General features: G+C 43.0%; 1 long non-coding RNA gene across 2 annotated transcripts; it reads left to right on the forward strand.

Moving 5' to 3' along the window:
• The first annotated feature begins 509 nt into the window (after positions 1-509).
• On the forward strand, positions 510-18,441 carry LOC146984073 (uncharacterized). 2 transcript variants are annotated; one of them, XR_015036134.1, is made up of 4 exons: positions 510-851; positions 14,184-14,282; positions 15,438-15,548; positions 17,299-18,441. It is a non-coding gene; the product is annotated as an uncharacterized LOC146984073 (long non-coding RNA). The 2 variants fall into 2 exon arrangements; XR_015036135.1 differs by lacking the exon at positions 510-851 and adding an exon at positions 10,012-10,207.
• The last annotated feature ends 746 nt before the right edge of the window (positions 18,442-19,187 follow it).

Raw genomic sequence — 19,187 nt, forward strand, 5'->3', positions numbered from 1 at the left:
CAGTATTGTATTCTATTGTATGTGGTGGGTGTATTGCTTCTATTTTTTTGAGTGTTGCTATATTGTTCATGTCACACAGATATATTATACTTACGAGTTTTAAACTTTATTGCCATTTGTGTATGTTTTGGGTCATGTGACCAGAAGGTATATGAACACACCCAGCAATGCCAGAGGCGAACCTGACAAGCGAAACGCGTTGTTCACAATAAATTGTATCAGCATAGAGTCTTATCAGTGTGCGGTGGTCGTTCTTCTCAATCTATTTTACGTACTCCTGCTGCCCACCAGCACCTGAGGAACTGTGGCTGTGCAGGGAGATTCGTTCACTTCACCATTAAATGAGGATTGGGATACCAGCATTGAGTGTGAGACCTTGTGAAGATTTGGACTTTAAAAAATTGTTGAAATTGGAACCAACTGACATACATATGACACTGTCACAAGACATGACACAGGAAGTTGGAGGTCCATTTGGAGGGTTGAGGGAGGGGTGAGGGAAAAGAGAGGTGTGCCTCCTCGGCTAATAATGCTCGGTGGTGGAAGTATGTGAGCATGTGTGCGTGTGTGTTGTGTGTCTGCAAAGGGGAGGAGAAGCACTTCACAGCTAAAAGAAAGACTGAGACAACAACTGATTGGCCCCCTGACGCTCCATCATCCCTCCGTCCATCAATCCATAATCTGTCAGTTTTTTTGTTTTGTTTTTTTTCCAAACTGGTGTCCTGTCAGCTTCACCCTGCTGTTTACTATATCTCTCTGGATCTATCTGATCTGATCTCGTTCTGCTGCGTCACTGAAGTGAAATTCTCACAGCACTGGATCTGAAAGGCCTCCATCCTGACAAAGTAAAGGTAAAGCTTTTGGCTTGTTTACATGCTCCGTTTTAACACTTAGTTATTTTAATCCACATGAACATCCTGCTGCCTGTAAACACTTCAGAGCTGGTGTCTCAGCTGCTGCTGAAAATGAACGTAATGCACTACCGTTTCCTCACAGCGTAGTCCAACCACAAAGTGCAGGTAACATAAAAATGTTTCAAGGATATGATTTTGTTAAAGAAGAGGAAATGAAGTTTAATGACACAAAGTCACATTTACTTTTGGTGCCCTGGAAACTTGCAGGATCTTTTTCAACTGCCCCCACAAATATATAAAAGCTGTAGACACGGTCACCATCAGATTTTCCACAATACAGACTTCTTTATATAATTCATAAACTGCTCTAATCCATTTTCAGTCCCATGCAGACACAAGTTGTGAGGCACACAGTCAGCCATCATTTGGAAACATATTTTCCTTGCATCTTATGTTTCTCGTTTCTAATATTAGACTCCTGCCTGAGTCATTAACTCGGATCACTTCTAAAATCCTCATCGTTAGTGAGAGCCGCAGCCAGAGGCATCATGTTTTCAGGTTGTCAGTCCGTCCATCACATTCTCGTAGATGTGATATTTCAGAAACGTTGAGGGAGTCTCTGTCTCTTCAAATATTGCACAGCTGATTATTCCCTGAACATTATTCCCAATTTTTCCCTGGTAAAAGGGTTTTCCAGGGAGTTTTTCCTCTGTCGATGTGAGGGTCTAAGAGCAGAGGATGTTGTTATGCCATGTAAAGCCCTTTGAGACAAACTGTTTGTAAAAATGGGCTCTACAAATAACATTGCTTTGTCTTGCCTTGCCAATAGAATTTGTTGGTCAAAAGGTCAAACATCACTGACTTCACAGTGCACATTTTTGGTTGTAACTCACAAAATCCTTTGCTAAGTTGGACACAATTTCCAGACAAATGATGCAGTGGTGTGTGTAGGTCACCACAGGGTTAAGGGTTAACCATAACTGAAGCCTTGTCTAGTGTCATGGCTTCAACTTCCATCACAATCAGCTTTATTGGATGCACATCATCACTTACTGTCCATAAGTAAATGCATACATTCGTATTCTTATTGATTCTTGGAGCTTCACTGATTGGAAGAGACATAATAACCATAAGGTAGTAATTTGAGTTTAAAATACATCATTTCTAAGCCAAAAGTAGGATTGACCTCATGCTAACAAATGATGACAACAAATATTTTGTTCTGACACTTTAATGTTACATTGAGTCTCGTCGTTTGCCCTTTGACTTTTTGGCCAGTGGCTTGTGGGAAACTCTTGGCTCTGTATTGAACCAGCTCCAGTTACAGGAGCTAGTTGGTTTGCTGGAGCTCTCCATCTGTCGTCTATGTGTCACACTCAATATTGTAACTGTAAGTGCCACAGTCTGTGAATAAACCAGTTTGACCAGTTTCAGTGGGAGGAAAGATCAACACAGTTGTTTTCCTACATTTCTGAGACATAGATTTACATAGAAAACGATGGGCTCAGGGCCCAGTGGAAAACAACAGTCTTTTACTGTGTAATTTCTAATATAGGCTATATAGAATAATAATTATATTCACATCACAACATGAGCTCATGCTCTTGGCTTCAGAATCATCACAGCCTGAGGGCCCACAGTGGTCAAGGGATTTACAGTTTTCTTGTGAACTAACCTTCTAAATGATATTATTTGTCAACCACAAATCTCCTTGGCATTAATGTCCCTGCTCAGAATTACCTTGTTGTTGTTGATAAGATATGTTGTTCCACAGGATGCAGGGCAAAGTCCACTCTCATTAGCAGCAGGTGATCAAGAACAATCACTGTGTTTTTAGTGGAAGTGGGAGTTGGGAAACAGCTAGCCCTTTTGTCCTTTTTACATAATATAACTTGTGACAACTGACTTACAACCACTGACTATATGGTGTTGTCCACACACAATGACTCAGAGCCTGCCTGTTTTCTCTTCTCTCATTTTGCATGAAAACAAACAGAAGGGGAATCTCATTAAAAGGATAAAGATTTAGATAATGCTGAGGACCAGGACTGAGAGGAAGAGAAAGTGGAATGCAGACTGAGGCTGAGCTGTACAAAAAGAGCTTTTTGTTACAAACCACTGAGTAGCTTCTGGGTTGAGCAGGAAATCAAAGATGGTTATTCACTTCATTTGACACTCATCTGTGGTCAAGAGCTTTGAGTTGTGACAAACAGAATGAGATCCCAGATCAGGGCCAGCTCTAGCCGTTTTGGTGCCCTAGGCGAGATTACTCCCAGCCCCCCCCCATATAATAATGATCATAACGATAACATATCAGTGTATCTGAATGTCCCCTCTGACCCTGAGATAAACAAATTGCACAACAATCAATAAGCTTTCATTGAGTCAAGTCTCTGTTGTGGTGCTTGAAATGGGTATAAGTCTTTGCTTCACAAAAGCAGTGGAATATACTATATGAATAAAGTAATAGACAAGTGTAGAAAACAAGTTAAAATGAAATTTTGTGAAATCGCTTTTTGAGCATAAATGTTGTCTGTCATTCTATTTTCACCAAATGTCTCAAATGTGAGATAAAAGAAGCTGAATACTGACTCCACATTACATTTCAAACTTCATGAGATGTGTGTAGCCCTAAATGAGAAATTACTTAGCTTATTTTTCTCCAAACAAAATACCAACTAAACAGACAAAAAACAGACAAAGTTTACAATATTTAGCCTATATAATGTACCCTACATGTGTTGTCACTGTGGTGCTGTTTGAGAGGTAAAAAAGAGTTTGTATACAGAGCTGGAGCTGAACTGGAGCTGTGGCCCTGCTGTCTGAGCAGGCTGAAGTCTGAACTCTCTCGTCTTTTTTTCATAATTTTTCTCATCAGATGAGTCAAAACCTTCAGCCTCTGAAGCACTGCTTACAGGAGTAGTTGAACCGCTTTTCTACTGAGTAAAATGACTGAAATAAACAAAAACATTGGGCGGTGCGTGGCGTAGTGGGTAAAGCGGCCGCCCATAGAGGCTACAGTCCCCACTGCAGGCGGCCGCGGTTCAAATAGTGCAAATCTATAGTGCTTATGCCACAGGCCGGCCCTGTCCCAGATACAAGGAGCTGAGAGGAGGCTCCTCTGCAGGGAACCTGGGTTCAGCCTTACAGATAGGGAGTGAAGCTCTGACATCCAGAGGGAGCCTGGGGTAGCACCACTGCTCCTTCATGTTGAACAGAGCCAGCTGAAGTGGTTGAGGTATCCTGAGCAGATGCCTCCTGGATTCTTTCCTCTGGAGGTCTTCCAGTTATGTCCAAGGGCTCACGGTGGACCCAGAACAGGCTGGAGAGATTATATATCTGGTCTGGCCTAGGATCACCTCAGAGGACAGCAGGAGGAGCTGGAAACTATTCTTGACCTACTGCCACCATGATCTGACCTTGAATGAGCAGAGGAAGATGTAGCAATGTTCATTAATTATTCACATGTGTCAGTGAAGTGGGAACTGGACGGGTCATGGATGAAATAAACATGAATGCAAGAAATTCAAACTGGGATTTCTTCCAGGTTCTCCAACTTAGATTTAATAATAATAACTCATTTGATTTGTATAGCGCTTTTCAATAACCCAAAGACGCTTACAGAGAAACAAGAGAAGGATAGTGACAGACGGGGGGGGGGGGGGGGCAACAAAAGACAACACAAACAGGTACAACAACAGTTACAGGTGAAAGCATGATTGAAAAGCGGAGGGGGCTAACGGGAAGGGAGGAGGGAGCAGATGAGGAGGGTTGAGAGGTGAGTATGGAGGGAAAAGGGATGAGGTGATTAGGGATAGGGGAGGTCGTAAGCTTGTGAGAGGAGGTAGGTTTTCAGACGGGATTTTAATATGGGGAGTGAGGGAGAGTCACAGACAGGTTGGTGGAGGGAGTTCCAAAGTCAGGGTGGGTTTTGAGTCGGGATGTTGGCCCATTTGAAGTCTATGGAGGGAATGGGAGGTGATGCCAGTGAGGAGGGAGTTGCAGTAGTCGAGGCGGGAGGAGATGAAGGCCTGGATGAGAGATTCAGCAGCAGGAGGAGAGAGGCAGTGTCTGTCGATGCGGCGAAGGTGGAAGTAGGAAGTCTTGACAATGGAGCTGACATGGGGAACAAAGGATTGGGTGAGGTCCGGATAACGCCAAGGTTGCGTACCAGGGGGGAGGGAGTGATGGTCGTGGTGTCGATGTGAGATAGTCGTTGCAACTGTCCCCCTCCGGTCAGCCATGATTAAACCCCATGTGCTACATGTAGCTAAACAAAGTGCTCTTGATACATGCTAATCATATCATCTTAAAGTTAACATATCACTCCTTTACCACTCCTATAAATTCTGTAATATTCGCCTATCCAAGGCGTACCCAAAGTAAATTGAATGCTGTTCTTGAACTGTTTGGAGAATATGGATGGGCTTGGTCTCTTTTGAAAGGTATCACTCTGAAGTTTTTCCCCAAACTGAAATAATCACTATAAGTGCTACTATCATTGAGTAATCTAAGTGGGAGCACACTGAATTAGAATGTTTTTATTCTCGCCTGAATTTTTTTGTTGCAATCAGATGCCTGAAGATGAGTGTAGCTGAGAATTTTAGCTGGAAAACACAATGGGACTACAGCATGAAGCCTTACCTGGTCCCAGTTCAAATTTGATAACAATCCTGCTAAAAATGAGTATTTTACACATGTTTTTCTAAGTGTATATCTAGGCGTTTTCCTAAAGTTGCCATTGAGAAACAATACATGCGCCAAAGTGCAGCTTTTGCAAAGTTACGCATGAAGATGGCAGTGCTGCCTTTTCCCAGGGACCGTGAATGCAGCACATCGTTTTTTTCGGAATTTCATTGGCTATTCAATGCTACAGTTTCCATCGGGATCGGTTCCTACAGAGCGATAGATATAACAGAGTGGCGACACTCCCATAGGACTCTGTTGTAAAAAATGGCGGGCCGACTTCCGGGTTATGGAGCCCTCAATAGTTCCAAACATTCCTCCCGCGGCGCTGGACCACGTCTGTTTCTATGGCTGCACAGCAAGAAACTACTGAGCTACGTTGACGAAATACCGACCAATTTTAAGTTATAAAGTGGTAATAATCTTTCCCAAGTACAGTAACCATGTTGACTTAACAAAATAAAAATTATTAGACTGATCGGTTCATTGAAAAACATTTATTTATTTACGTAACTGTGGTGATTTCAGTCCGTAGCCCAGAGGCAGCCCTGCTCACTTTTCATTCAAACAAACTAATGCCACTGCCACAGTTGTTAAATTTCATCAATGAGACCAACATTAATCTCTTCAAAATAATTTAACAAGCCAGCGGTAAACCTCTAAAAGCATGCGGATACGTTACTTGGCTCGTTTCCTCCTCCGGGAGGAGGACGGTCGGCCCCGGCAGATCAGCTCAGTAGAGCGGCTGCTGCTGCTGTGACAGCCGCCTCCCCTGGTCCCCGGTCGGGGCTCACACAGACTCTGCACTTCTCCCAGAACAAACATCGGTGCAAGTTCCTAACAAACGTTATGAACTGACCACAGACTCCGGATTAAACGGTGACTTTCTTGCATGAACAAAATATTAAAACTGTGACGTGTTGACAGCGCTAAAGCCAGGTTTTGGCAGCTTTACTGCTGTGGCTCGGTTGCCGCAAAATGGCGATATCGATGCTAATTTCTGTTAGCCCGTCTATGAGGTTTTGCATTATACGTTAGCATTAAGCTAGCGGGCTTTATATTTAGTTGTGATACTGGCTGTGTGTGTGTTTTGAACGTTGTTTCAAACTGTGTGGGTTTGATTGAACATCTTTTATGCTTAAATATATATATTCCCGCTTAATATATTGCTTTACTCCTCTTCTTATGCCATTTTTACTGTAGGGCAGGCTAATCTTCACTTTAGAGTGACAAATAAAACCTTGAAGCAAGAAGATTTTGCCTTTTGTTTGAAAACTGACATTGATGTACATACAGTAATTCAGTAACAGTTGTAAATATACCTTTGTACGGTTTATTTTTTAATATTTAGGGACTGTTCGTTATTTATCATCAGTGCCACCGGAGGGATTCACGGGACTTTTTTTTTTTTTACATGACCCCCCTGTCGGAGTCAGTAAATTTTAACATGACCCTGCATTAAGCCTTATCAAAAGATACATGCCCCCCCCCCCCCCCCCAGCCAGCCATCGACACTTTACATCGCATCACGTAGCGCGTGACACTACATTATTTCATTTTGACAACCATGTGTGCAACACCTTCTCATCACAATGCCATTTATCAGCTGTTATTAAAACCCAACTCATCAATAACAGAATCGCGATTTTGGACCAGCTCACATTACACAACAAGCCATTAACAATTAATCCACAGTCAAACCGAAGCAACAATAATGTGAACCGTACTCAACAACAACGTATTATTACAAGGTTTACGACAGATATGACAGACAACTGTGTGTGTGTGTGTGTGTGTGTGTGTGTGTGTGTGTGTGTGTGTGTGTGTGTGTGTGTGTGTGTGTGTGTGTGTGTGTGTGTGTGCGTGCGTGCGCCTGTGTGTGTAAGAAAGAGAGGGAAAGAGAGAGAGAAAGTACGTAAAACCAGCTAGCTGTTAGCTACCGTAGCTCAGGCGTCGGTCTCCCGTCAGGTAAAAGCTGCCGTTTATTCCTCAAATGTAGTTCATGAAGTTGTCTCCGGTACAGTTATCCATCACTGCAGTTGAATTAGCCGCTAAACTGCTGGACGCTAAAACCGAGGGGGCGTCTGTTTGTTTACAATTCACAAAAGCAACGTGAACGTACGTGCTGCTCAGACTATGTAGAGTTACGCAATGAGGCAGGCAGGCAGCGTAGCCTCTGTACGGTACTGAAGTTAAACTCACTCACCCATAAAGGACGTGCTAAGCCGCGGGCAGAATCCTTATTGAGTTCGTGGGGAAGCGGTTAGCATCGTCGCCTGCCGTGCGGGAGACCCGGGTTCGAAACCAACTCAGGGCAGATCAGAACAATATAAAATAACGTTGTGATTTAGGGGGCCGTTGCTCTCATTGTCATCAGTGCTTGCAGCTTTGATATGTCCCGTTTTTGTTTTGTTTTTGTTTTTTGCGAGCATTGCAGTGTCCTCCAGACAAAATGTTGAATGACCCCCCCTCGCTGACCTTTTTTTTTTAGTGGACCCACCCCTCAACAAAGAATATTATGACATGACCCCCCCCCATTTTCCTCCGGTGGCCCATTCCATAAATAACGAACGGTCCCTTACCGTCCAAAAGCAAGCTCAGTGCTGTCTGTCCCATAGCAGAACATGACAGCGGCAGCCTCGTTTGGAACTATTGGGAGCTACATGAACCACGTGACCGCGCTGGCGGCGACATCAAAGGCTGTCGCCACTCTGTTATATCTATCGCTCTGGGTTCCTATTGATAGCTTTCAGTGACGTCACTTCCCAGGGACCTGGCGGTCAAAAAGCAACATTCCAAAGTGGCCCCGCAATGGACTTTCTATGGACAAACAACCGAGTAATGACTTAAATCATCTGCCAGCAGCCGAGAAAGAAAGATATAAAAACAGCTTTGAAGTTTTGGTCACTGTGACCCATATTCAACACCAGCTGCTGTATACCAGCTGTTTAAAATGACCAGTTCCCTGCCGAAGCTCGAGTTGGGCGATGTTTACATTTACCTGGTGGAGAATCCATCATCCTCCACCGCTTGCAACCAATATTTCCGGTGTTATGGCTCAACTGGTGTCTGATTAAAAGCCCCATTTTGTAGTTTTTTGATCTTAAAATAATGTTTCTGAACTCGTTGAAGTGGTAGAAATGTACCTGTAACTTTCCTGTGTGGGAACACCGTCCTGGTACCGCAGCTCCGCTGAGCTCCACAGTCTGAGCTCCAGCCCACTGAGCCCAGGCTCCCTGCTCCTCTCACCCACAAACCAGAGCCCTTAGCTGGGCTGCACGGTGACCAGCTGCCCCCCTTCCCCCCGGAGCTTTGCTACGCACCGCTACCGACGGCAACGATGACGGCGGTCCGATAGCAGCGGGACCGGCGGCGGCGGCGATGGTAACCCGGCGGGACCGCCCGCCACCGGACACGGCAACAGCACCGCCCGCGGCGGCAGCGACACGGTAACGGGGGTCGGGACCGACCGCGGCGCGGCGAGGACGATGTTGTTATTGTATTTTCACAGTGTTTTCCATTAGTTCGTAACTTTAACATGACAGGCTTTGTCATACTGTGCAGTGTTGTGCAGAGTCAGAGTAGTGTGGCGCTGACTGACTTTTTACGAACTTTGTTAGCATGTTTATAGTCTGATTCGAGTGTTGCTGTGATGATTATATTTAGGAATGGTCGGCATATCTTTAATCACAAGAGTTTTAGCTTTCCAACGATATGTGGCATGACTATTTCAAGTGACTGGTGACATCCTCTATGACACCTCCCTGTTTAAAAGGGTTAGGGTTGCTACTGTCCCTGGTCTCCCCTACTACATAGCTATTCTACTACAGTTTCTTAATTAGATTGATTTAATGCTGCCTGTTAATGTTCGGATGCTGCTGCCCAACTCCTGCTCATCGGGCAAATGGAGTGAAGGCAAATACGTCTGAGGAGTTTTTTTGGTAAATTGCCTAAATAAATCGTAGCTAACATGCTAATTAGCTTCCTCTTCTTTTCTGGCAAAACACGACCGCATTGCATTGTGGGATATGGGAGTAGAAAGTAGTGTACATCGCTTGTTCACTCAATTTCGCGGTGCATTGTGGGTGTTTTGTCATCCACTACATAGTGGATGAAATTAATCGCGGAGAATTCGAACAACACTACAAAATGGCGAACACACTAGTGCACTACATCCGTGATAGGGGGTGATTTCGAACACAGCTGCTGTCTTTCTATGAGTGTTAACAGAACACAGAAGGAAGAAAAACAATGACTAATTGCCCTAAAAAGACAAGCTTTTTTGTTTTCTGCACTGTCATGCTAGTAGTGGGAAATCCTCAAGTTACATCACTGGTCTCTGACCCCCAGTCTTGCTCAAATGTAGGTCACACCAGAGCTAAAAATAAGAAGCCGAGTGTCTGTGAGGTAAAAACTGCCTCTGACCTTTTCACTTGGATGCTACTTGACCCTCTGGTGCAAGAAGAAAAAAAGAAAAAAACCTTAGCCACTCCTATGGCCCTATGGGCTGAAACCCAAAACTGCACAGTCATTACTGTCAGAGGGGAACCTGCAGATGTTGGGTTCATTTCCTCCCTGCACATTTTTTCTGCAGAGCCCAGGTTTGGGTCTTTGAGCTGCTTCATTCAACAGAGGTCAGATTAACGTGTGTGAGAAGCTGTTTCCAGGTGGGTGTTTGAGACAGAGCAGAGCAGGAGTGAACTTTCACACTCATCTCAGGTGCATGGACATGTTATTATACTCTACTTTGACATTATCCTTTTTTCCTTTTCTTTTTTTTTTTTAGTTTCCGTTTTTGCTGCTGTGTTTCTTTTTCTTCTTGTCCTTTCCTCACTTCCTTCTCTCCTTTCTTTCTTCCCTTCTTCCCTTTCCTTGATCATTTCTTTTATTCGTTGTTCTGTCGTTCTGTCTCTGGTTTCTTGTTATCTTTCCTTCCCTTTTCTCATCAGTGATCCTTTCTTCCTCTTTCCCTTTGCTTGCTTACATTGCTTACATTCTCTCTCTTCTTCCATCTTAACGTACCCCCCCCCCCCCCCTTTTTTTTCCTTTCCTCAATCTTTCTTTTCTGATAATGGTGAATGCAAATGTTATATAGTTTTGTATTTGTGTATGTATGTGTGTGTGTGTGTGTGGGGGGGGGGGGCAGGGACAGACAGACAGAGAGAAAGAGAGGGAGAGAGAGGTTTGGGTGAAGAAAAGCAAGGCAGACTCTATAGAAAGATGAATCAACAGTGGGCGGCTACAACCTTTCCCCTACATCTTACTGTGGGATCAGAGGGCTCTTGCATAAGCTCCGTGTTTTACCCTTACACAACTCAACGGCTCTAATTCTTTAACCATGGATTGTATTCATCTTTGAACTCATCTTTATACTGTGCACTATGTATGTTCATTTCTTTCCAAACTCTCTTGCTGCTTTGTAGTCCTCCGTTGAAAAGTTACAAAAGATCACAAGGCTTGTGACACATTTGAGTACAAGTGGTGTTCCATCATCATTTCACCTAAATGTGTTACAGTAACTTCTGCATTCACCTCAGATTGATGAAGAAAACTATACAAGAGACAAATGTCACTGGCTTTGCATTTTTCTCTTTTAAACACAAATGGTCTTGACATCTTTAGCAACATTCAAGGCCATTTATCCGTATCCAAAAACAAAAGTGTGAGCTGTAAATAGTGCATGTTTATTGATTTCATCATGAATGTACATCTTCATGTCTAATTTTGTAACCAGATATAACGATTACAGGAGATAAAAAACATTTTCTTGTTGTTTTGGCTCTGATCTTCAAGTTTAAGGTTGTGTGATAGTGGCATCTGTGTGTAAGGAACAGTATTGGTCTCTGTGCACAATCTCAGTCATGCAGCAGAGCAGCGGTCCTGAACATACAGACTTTTGGAGCCAACGATGAAAGGTTTTGGATTGGCTGCTTCAGTCACAGCAGTTGTGAGGAATGACTCACGTCCAACCCCGGTTCACATGGAACCTGTCTCCACTTCGGCCTTCAAAGTTATCATTTGAATATTTGCTACACCGTCAAGCAAGGAGAAATGGCGAATACACACTTACCAACACCTACTTTTCTCCGCTAGTAAGTAGCTATATATATCTGCCATTTCTCACGGCTTGACCAACTTGACCGCGTCCAGTCACTGCACACCCAACTTCACCTCTGCTTTGTCATTGGCTGGGAAAAACACACTGACCTCCGCTCGGAAACCACCGACTATACCAAAACATCAAAATAAACATCAACATTTCTTTTGTATAAGAAAATCCTATAGACTCTATATTTAAATAAATGATTTATTGAGAAACAGAATAATCTAGACTGAAAATAATCCTTAGGGCAGTCCTGTTGTTTTCAGATAGCATGTGGAGCCTCTTGCTTGCTTTAGTGGTGATACTGTGAGCGATGCTGGCGCTACAGTGGCTGATATGTGTTGCACACATCACTGATGTGATGTAGCACAGCCGTCAATACTGAGCAAGAATCAAATCAGCCTCAATGTGTGGATAGAGAGGTAACCTACATATGGAATCCCACACAAACCCAGCTGCGTGGGCTTATCTTTCCAGCACACACATGCTGTGTGTATAAGCTGTGGCACTTGTAACCAAGTATCCTAGTAACATCCACTTGAAGATGGCCTGTTCAAACCAACCTATATTTCCTTACATACAAGGCAAGGCTTGGCAAGGCAAGTGTATTTGTATTTGTACATACCAACATCCTCTGCCCTTAGACCCTCACATCGACTGGGGAAAAACTCTTAGAAAACCCTTAATAGGGAAAAAACGGGAGAAACCTCAAGGTGAGCAACAGAGGAGGGATCCCTCACCCAAGTGCAATAAATTATGTATACAGACAAGAGAACTGTTTATAACATGGAAGATGGAATAAACTGGGATTGTTCAGTCAAGAGGAGCTGATTAATGCAGCTTCTGGTGGGCAGGCTGAGCCATATACTACAATAACAAATAGTTAATTCTCAGTATCTCAAGATGCTTAAATCCAATTATCAGTGCTCATATAAAACTTTTACATACCTTACTATTACGTCAAAGTTTGATTTTCTTTTCTTTTTAATTCTTTTCAAAACAAAAAAATCCAACCTAAATCCTGGAGCAGCATAGACAACAAAACCATGACCCCAGTCAAACATATCTTATCTCAAAAAATGAGATCTGTCTCTCACACACTCCAGCCATTTCAACACAAAAACAAATATTTTGCGAGTTCATGTTACCAGAAAAAGTAACTCTTATCTAAAGCTGACAGGGCAGCAGCGCACTGCACACACATAGACAGGAGCAGACAAGTTTTTTAAACCAACACATCTTCCCATCTAAATACCTGCAGTCCTACATTTCCATCAACCGAACCGAAAAAACAGACCCGATGTCTGACCTACATAACAGGCTAATGAAAAATCACCAGCTACAGATTCTTTAACCGTTCAGTCCCATGTGGAGGTCTCAAAGTTCTTATGACCTCAGCAATGAGTCGAGTTAAAATTAATGAAATTTCACATATTTTTGTAACATCTCATGAGTCCAGGCTTCAAGCTTTTGAACTCTTTTTGATCATCAGGGTTTGAATAAATTGACCTGAGGAAATTTCAAAACTCTGATCAAGCCTGATCAAACTCCTTCAATGTTTTTCTTCCTGTGAAGAGAACATTATCTACATTTTCAAGCAGGCTGTTTTCCACTTGCCATAAGCTCTTTTCATGGTATTTTCCTTATGAGCACAAAGAACACTAAAATCAAGTGACATACTTGCGCGCGCACGCACACGCACACGCACACGCACGCACACACACACACACACACACACACACACACACACACACACACACACACACACACACACAAAGTATCTATTAATAGCAGCATCAGTGTTCCAGGTGACAGGTTGGACAAACTGTTCCTGCGATTGACTGGAATAAATCGTTTCCTCTGTTTACAATTTGAACATTCAACCCTGCTCACTATTTACTTTTCCTCTCCTCATGTCCTTCTTGCCAACACAAACACGGCTTTCAGTCTCTGTCACTCAGACATTGTTCTGTGGACTCCCTGCCAAAAGCAGCAGCTTTTTTTTTAATGTGGTTACACCTAAATTCTTCCTGTCATTAGCAACTGCATCACATCACTTTATTTTTTACACATTCTAATGTTCTACCAATGCCCAAAAGTGGATTCAGGGTCTGGAGACTAAATGTAGAACTATAGGGCTGTAGCACTGATATCATCTGGTCTGCCCTGAGTGATGCTAACCATTTCGCTGTGCGTCTTTTATAGGAGAGTGAGTTTAACTTCATTACTGCTAACCGCCACACACCGTCACTTCTCCTTACTGGTACCTCGTGACTGTGACTATACCCGCGAACCTCCGTTACACATGTAAAACCATCATCTGTTGCACACATGCTGCATGAGCACCCCGACTGACAGGCACACGGAGGGCAACGAGAGACACTGAGCACAGCAGGGCCAGAAAACAAAAAAGATGGATTCATAAATGCTTATATTTGTTCACAAAGGGACAGAGAAACACAGCAGGTGTCAATTTCATTGCTGAACCTCAACCCTTGACCTGAGTCATGACCTTCCTCTTTCTATCTCTCTCTCTCTAGGATGTTGACCCTGTAGGTCAGCTGCTCCGCACATCTAAGACGCCATGACCAGCGTCAACTCTCCAGCCTCTCTGCTTGCCCGCAACCACTTCTACAGAAGTATGCTCTCTCTCACACACACACACACACACACACACACACACACACACACACACACACACACACACACACACACACACACACACACACACACACACAATTTTAAAGCCTAATAGCCAAACAGAGCAAAGGTTGCTTTTTGTGTATGTGTGTGTTTGTGCATGTGTTTCACTCATGACTGGATAAAGGTAGAAACAAATACATGACTTTTAGGAATCAGCGCTCACTTCTGAACCATTGAACTTTCACCTTACTGGTTGAAAATAACATCCTGCTTGTCCACATTACCACTGCTGAACCTGTGGCTTATCTGGTTCACTAGATAATAAAATTGTAACTGTAAGGTACATCAAGGTGATGTGTATTTTTTTTAAGTTTTAACATTATACCATAGATATAACTACAGCTTTACCCAAATCAAGATGTACAATGTCATCTATTGTGGAAACACTGAAGTGATCCCTGTAGTCAACTGTGATGATGAGGTTTATGCGTTCATTGAACACTGTTTATGAAAAGAGGGCCAACTACAGGTGAGGGGGTGAAATGTGGGCTTTTTGTGATTTGGGCAAGTTGCCTGCTTGCTGCCTGTTGCTGTTGCCTGTTTTCTCATGAATTAATGTGCAAGTAAGGACTAATACTGTACAGTAATACATGTTTTCGACATACCGGGTGAGGCACGCTGCACAGTGCACACTGTACCACTATGGTCTCCCTCACAAACACTGAATCAGCACATCAACAGAGCAAAGATCAGGCTTTCTGTCATGTTACCATGTGCCCGTGACTTGCTTTCTGCACACATTGTTCCCCTGTGGAATTTAGGTACAAAATAAATAAATAAATAAATAAAAACTCTGATAGACGACTGAGAGCCAGTTACTGACATAAAAACAACCTGACCTTGTTCCATCTCAGACAATGAATAAGCACAAGTGTGACAAAGATACGTGTCAGCATGACAAACATGTCTCTGAGACAGTGTGACAGCAGGTTTGGATCAGTGCCCAGAACACCTGCCTTGGGACAACCACATCTATGTTGTCAACAAAATGAAATTAACCACATTGATAAGTCATTAAAATCTGATTTTTAAATGGGCACTGCTCTCTCTCTCTCTCTCTCTCTCTCTCTCTCTCTCTGTCTCTCTCTCAGATTCATCCACCAGTCCTGATCCAACACCAGCTGTGTTCAGCCATCAGAACGACGCTGTCGGACACAAACGGGGACAGGTCACCCTGTGCATCACTATGGCAACCCCTCCAGGTAAACCATCCATCCATCCATCCATCCATCCATCCATCCATCCATCCATCCATCCATCCATCCATCCATCCATCCACATCTCTGGGAAGGCCTGCCATCATTAACATTCAGTCAAAAGCATTGGTGAGGTTCAACATTGATAGTGGACTGTGGACAATAAGTTGATGTTCCAGTTTATCACAATGATGTTGAGTTTTGGGCTGGGTTAACCGGTCAGTTTCATCCACATGAAAATAAGAAGAATTCTCATTTTTTAAGTTCTGCATAGAAAGTTTGTCATGTTGGAACAGGAAAAAGGCCCATGTTGTTACCACAAAGTTGTAAAAACACTGTTCTGTGCAGTTGCATAAAGTTTTCCTGGAACCAGACAACAAGAAAACCATGACGAACTATACATACCAAAAGTACACAAACATATACTATTTTGGGTTACCATGCAGTTATGTACAGTCTTTTGGATATGAAGGAACAATGTATTGATTTTGATAATAATAAATGTGATGATGGTGAAATGGAAATAACAAAAAAAAAGTTGCTGGACTCTGGCCCGGCTGAAGAAAACCAACAAACACAACCACAGCTGCGATATAGACAAAGACATGTCTGTATGCTGAGTAACTTGGCCAATACACGGTACATGAACACATAGTGTATGTGCAGCTCCCAGGCATGCAGAGCCAATCCCTTCAGCAGTAAAAACACTAATGGTCCATGGCGGGCATGTGCGGCTGACTCATCAGTGGCATGGACAGAAACTGTGCATGCACTACTGGAACGTCCTACTTTCAACAGTGGGAGAAAGCCGGCCTAGAGCAGAGGAGAAACACGATCCAAGCTGAGAAGGGTGGAGGTCATGTGCGCTCACAACAAGCCTGGACCTGGTGGGACCTGCTGAAGCAGAAGAGCACGTGGCCTTAGCTTTTGAGACAGGTGCATCTTGTTTTCTGATCAGTGTGTAACACTCTTCCAACAACAAGAAAGCTGATTTTGGAAATGTGGTAGGACCCACTGTGCCAGTTATGCTAGAGGAGAGACACGTTGGCATGTGAACTGGGAGAGTGGTAAGACATGGAGACAGAAAATGATCAGATCCCCATGAGACCAGTCCCATCCATCCAGATCAACAGGAAAGGGGAGAGGCCTCCAAAAATACCAAAAAGGTTGCGGGAGCCAATAGAAAGAGACTCTTGGTGGGGCTCTGGAAGAGGCACAGGGAGCTGAAGAATGGTAGTGACCAACCAGCACTACTGTCAAACCACCAGCTGGAGGACACTGTGCTTCAGGACTGAATGTTCTGGCCAATACGTCAAAGTATCTAAGACATGTAGATACTTCATCAGACTGAGGTGGTCGTTTAAACCTGTCTATAAAATGAGTAATGTCTTATTATGTTTCTCAACACCGTCAAACTTCCTGGAGAACTTTCCCACTGAAGATATAAATCTTCAGAAAGAGAGCCACAAATAGAAGGTTTCCTGTCCAAAATAGAAAAAAAATGAGGCCTTGCAATTTCATAAAACAGCTGCAGATGGAAGGGAGAATTGGTGGGCCAGGTTGAGATAGTGAAGAGGAAATACAGCCCCTCCCTCCCAGTTCCTATAATGACCAGTGGATAAAGTATAACTGCAGTGTCAAATGAGTCCTGGCTCCTGTAAAACACAACATCAAAACCGAGATAATACACAGTGCTTTATAAAAGTGGTATTATAGAATTGTTTAATGAGTGATGTTATGTTCTCCCTTCTTCCAGGGTTACCAGGCGGCATCGGAACCAGCAGTTTTTGGGTCAATATCGACCTAGGCTTTTCCACTTCTCTTCCCTTTGCCACCTCCAAACCAACCACTCCCACTGGCCGGGGTGTCAAGTAGAAGGAAACAAGCGCACCTCGCCTGGTTAACAGACTGAATGGAAGTTAAGAAACCAAGATCCTCTTACCTTCCTGTTTCTTACCCATCTTGGCTGCTCAGGGTTTGAGAGCCATGGTCACATGGACGCTACACAGACATGGTGGGTGTATTCTAAGTCAAAAGACACTTAGATATCACCATGGAGAAAGTGCCTTGTGTTTAATGTTGCAGCCTATTGGTGCTGTGAAAAGAGACTGATTGCAATATGAAACTGAAGGCCCCTCAAGATGAAATATGACCAGCTGCAGTAGCTTTTCTTCAGAAGAGATGAGGATGATTCGGTGTAGCAAGTAAATACAACTTTCCCTGAATTTCTGATGGTTCCAAGTTCTCAATGTGTTAATTCACTGTTGATACATTAGACTGCATTCAATATTCTAATGTTTTGGGCTATTCATTGAAAACAAGTCATTTGATCATTTCACATTTGCCTCTTGGATATTGTGATGGGAATTCCCACTGTTTTATAGACCAAATATGTTGATGATGATGATAATGGTGATTATGAGTCTGTGTGGTACATGTCTCAGTTGGTTTAATCTGTCAGTGTCAAACAGCTTTCACTATGTTTACGCCTGGTGTTCACACTGATGCAAAACACAGATATTGGCCTCCCTATTAGGTCTTATTAGCCTCCGCTAACAGGGGTGAAATGCAATAGGCTTTACAAGAGTTACTGACCTTGTTGTCTTTGCAAGCAGCTGCAGTGATGTGAAATGCTGCACTTTATAATGATACAACTGTTTGTTTGAAGTACTTTCTGTAACTAGCTCTGTTGACAGTTTGCTTGTGTGTCGCCGGTCCTGTTGTGCGTGTTTTCAGCTGTTTTAGTGATGTCTGATATGGAGATGAAACACATGTCTGTTTATGTGGCAAACAGTGGAGGAACTCAACAAACACCACCAAACTATCAATCACCACTGTCAGTCATCTTGTTTCTGACGATATTCAAATGAATGAAAGCTTTATAAAACCATCAATAAGAGACGAAAGTGTCATCGATTTAATTACCTGTCTCCGCTCTGAACTGTAACTGTCATTGCATGAAAAAAAGGGAAGAAAGCACAGTGACTTGGGGTTCGAACTAAAATTGTAGTGAATTGCATCCTTTTATTTATCAACAGTACACTTTCATTCTCATATGCCTATTCACATGTAGCTATTCAAAATCATACACAAAACCATATTCATCACCTGCTGTTTTCACACATTTTTACAATACAATCTAGTGCTTATAAGGTCATGATTGGTCACAATTATGACACAACAAAGGAAACAGGGAGTGGAAAAACAGAGAGATGAAATACAAAATAAAATGAAATGACATAAAACAAAACAAAATGGAATAAAAAAGATTCTGATAAATAATATAGAATGGATTCATACTGTATATAGGGGCTCCTCACTGTCTCAGGGAGTATGTAAATTGTTCCATTTGATATATTTCCTTTACTGTTGAAGGGTCGGGCTTTAAAGCCTCAGTATGTAGTATTGGTGCTAAGGCAAGGCAAGGCAATTTTATTTGTATAGCCCGTTTTTACAAACAGTTTGTCTCAAAGGGCTTTACATGGCATCGTAACAACATCCTCTGTCCTTAGACCCTCACATCGACTGAGGAAAAACTCCATGGAAACCCTTTTAACAGGGAAAAATCGGAGAAACCTCAGGGTGAGCAACAGAGGAGGGATCCCTCACCCAGGACGGACAGACGTGCAATAGATGTTGTTACAG

Source organism: Trachurus japonicus, chromosome 7, assembly GCF_045865225.1.
Source record: "Trachurus japonicus isolate A0001 chromosome 7, Traja_1.0".
In the NCBI taxonomy this organism is placed as follows: Eukaryota; Metazoa; Chordata; class Actinopteri; order Carangiformes; family Carangidae; genus Trachurus; species Trachurus japonicus.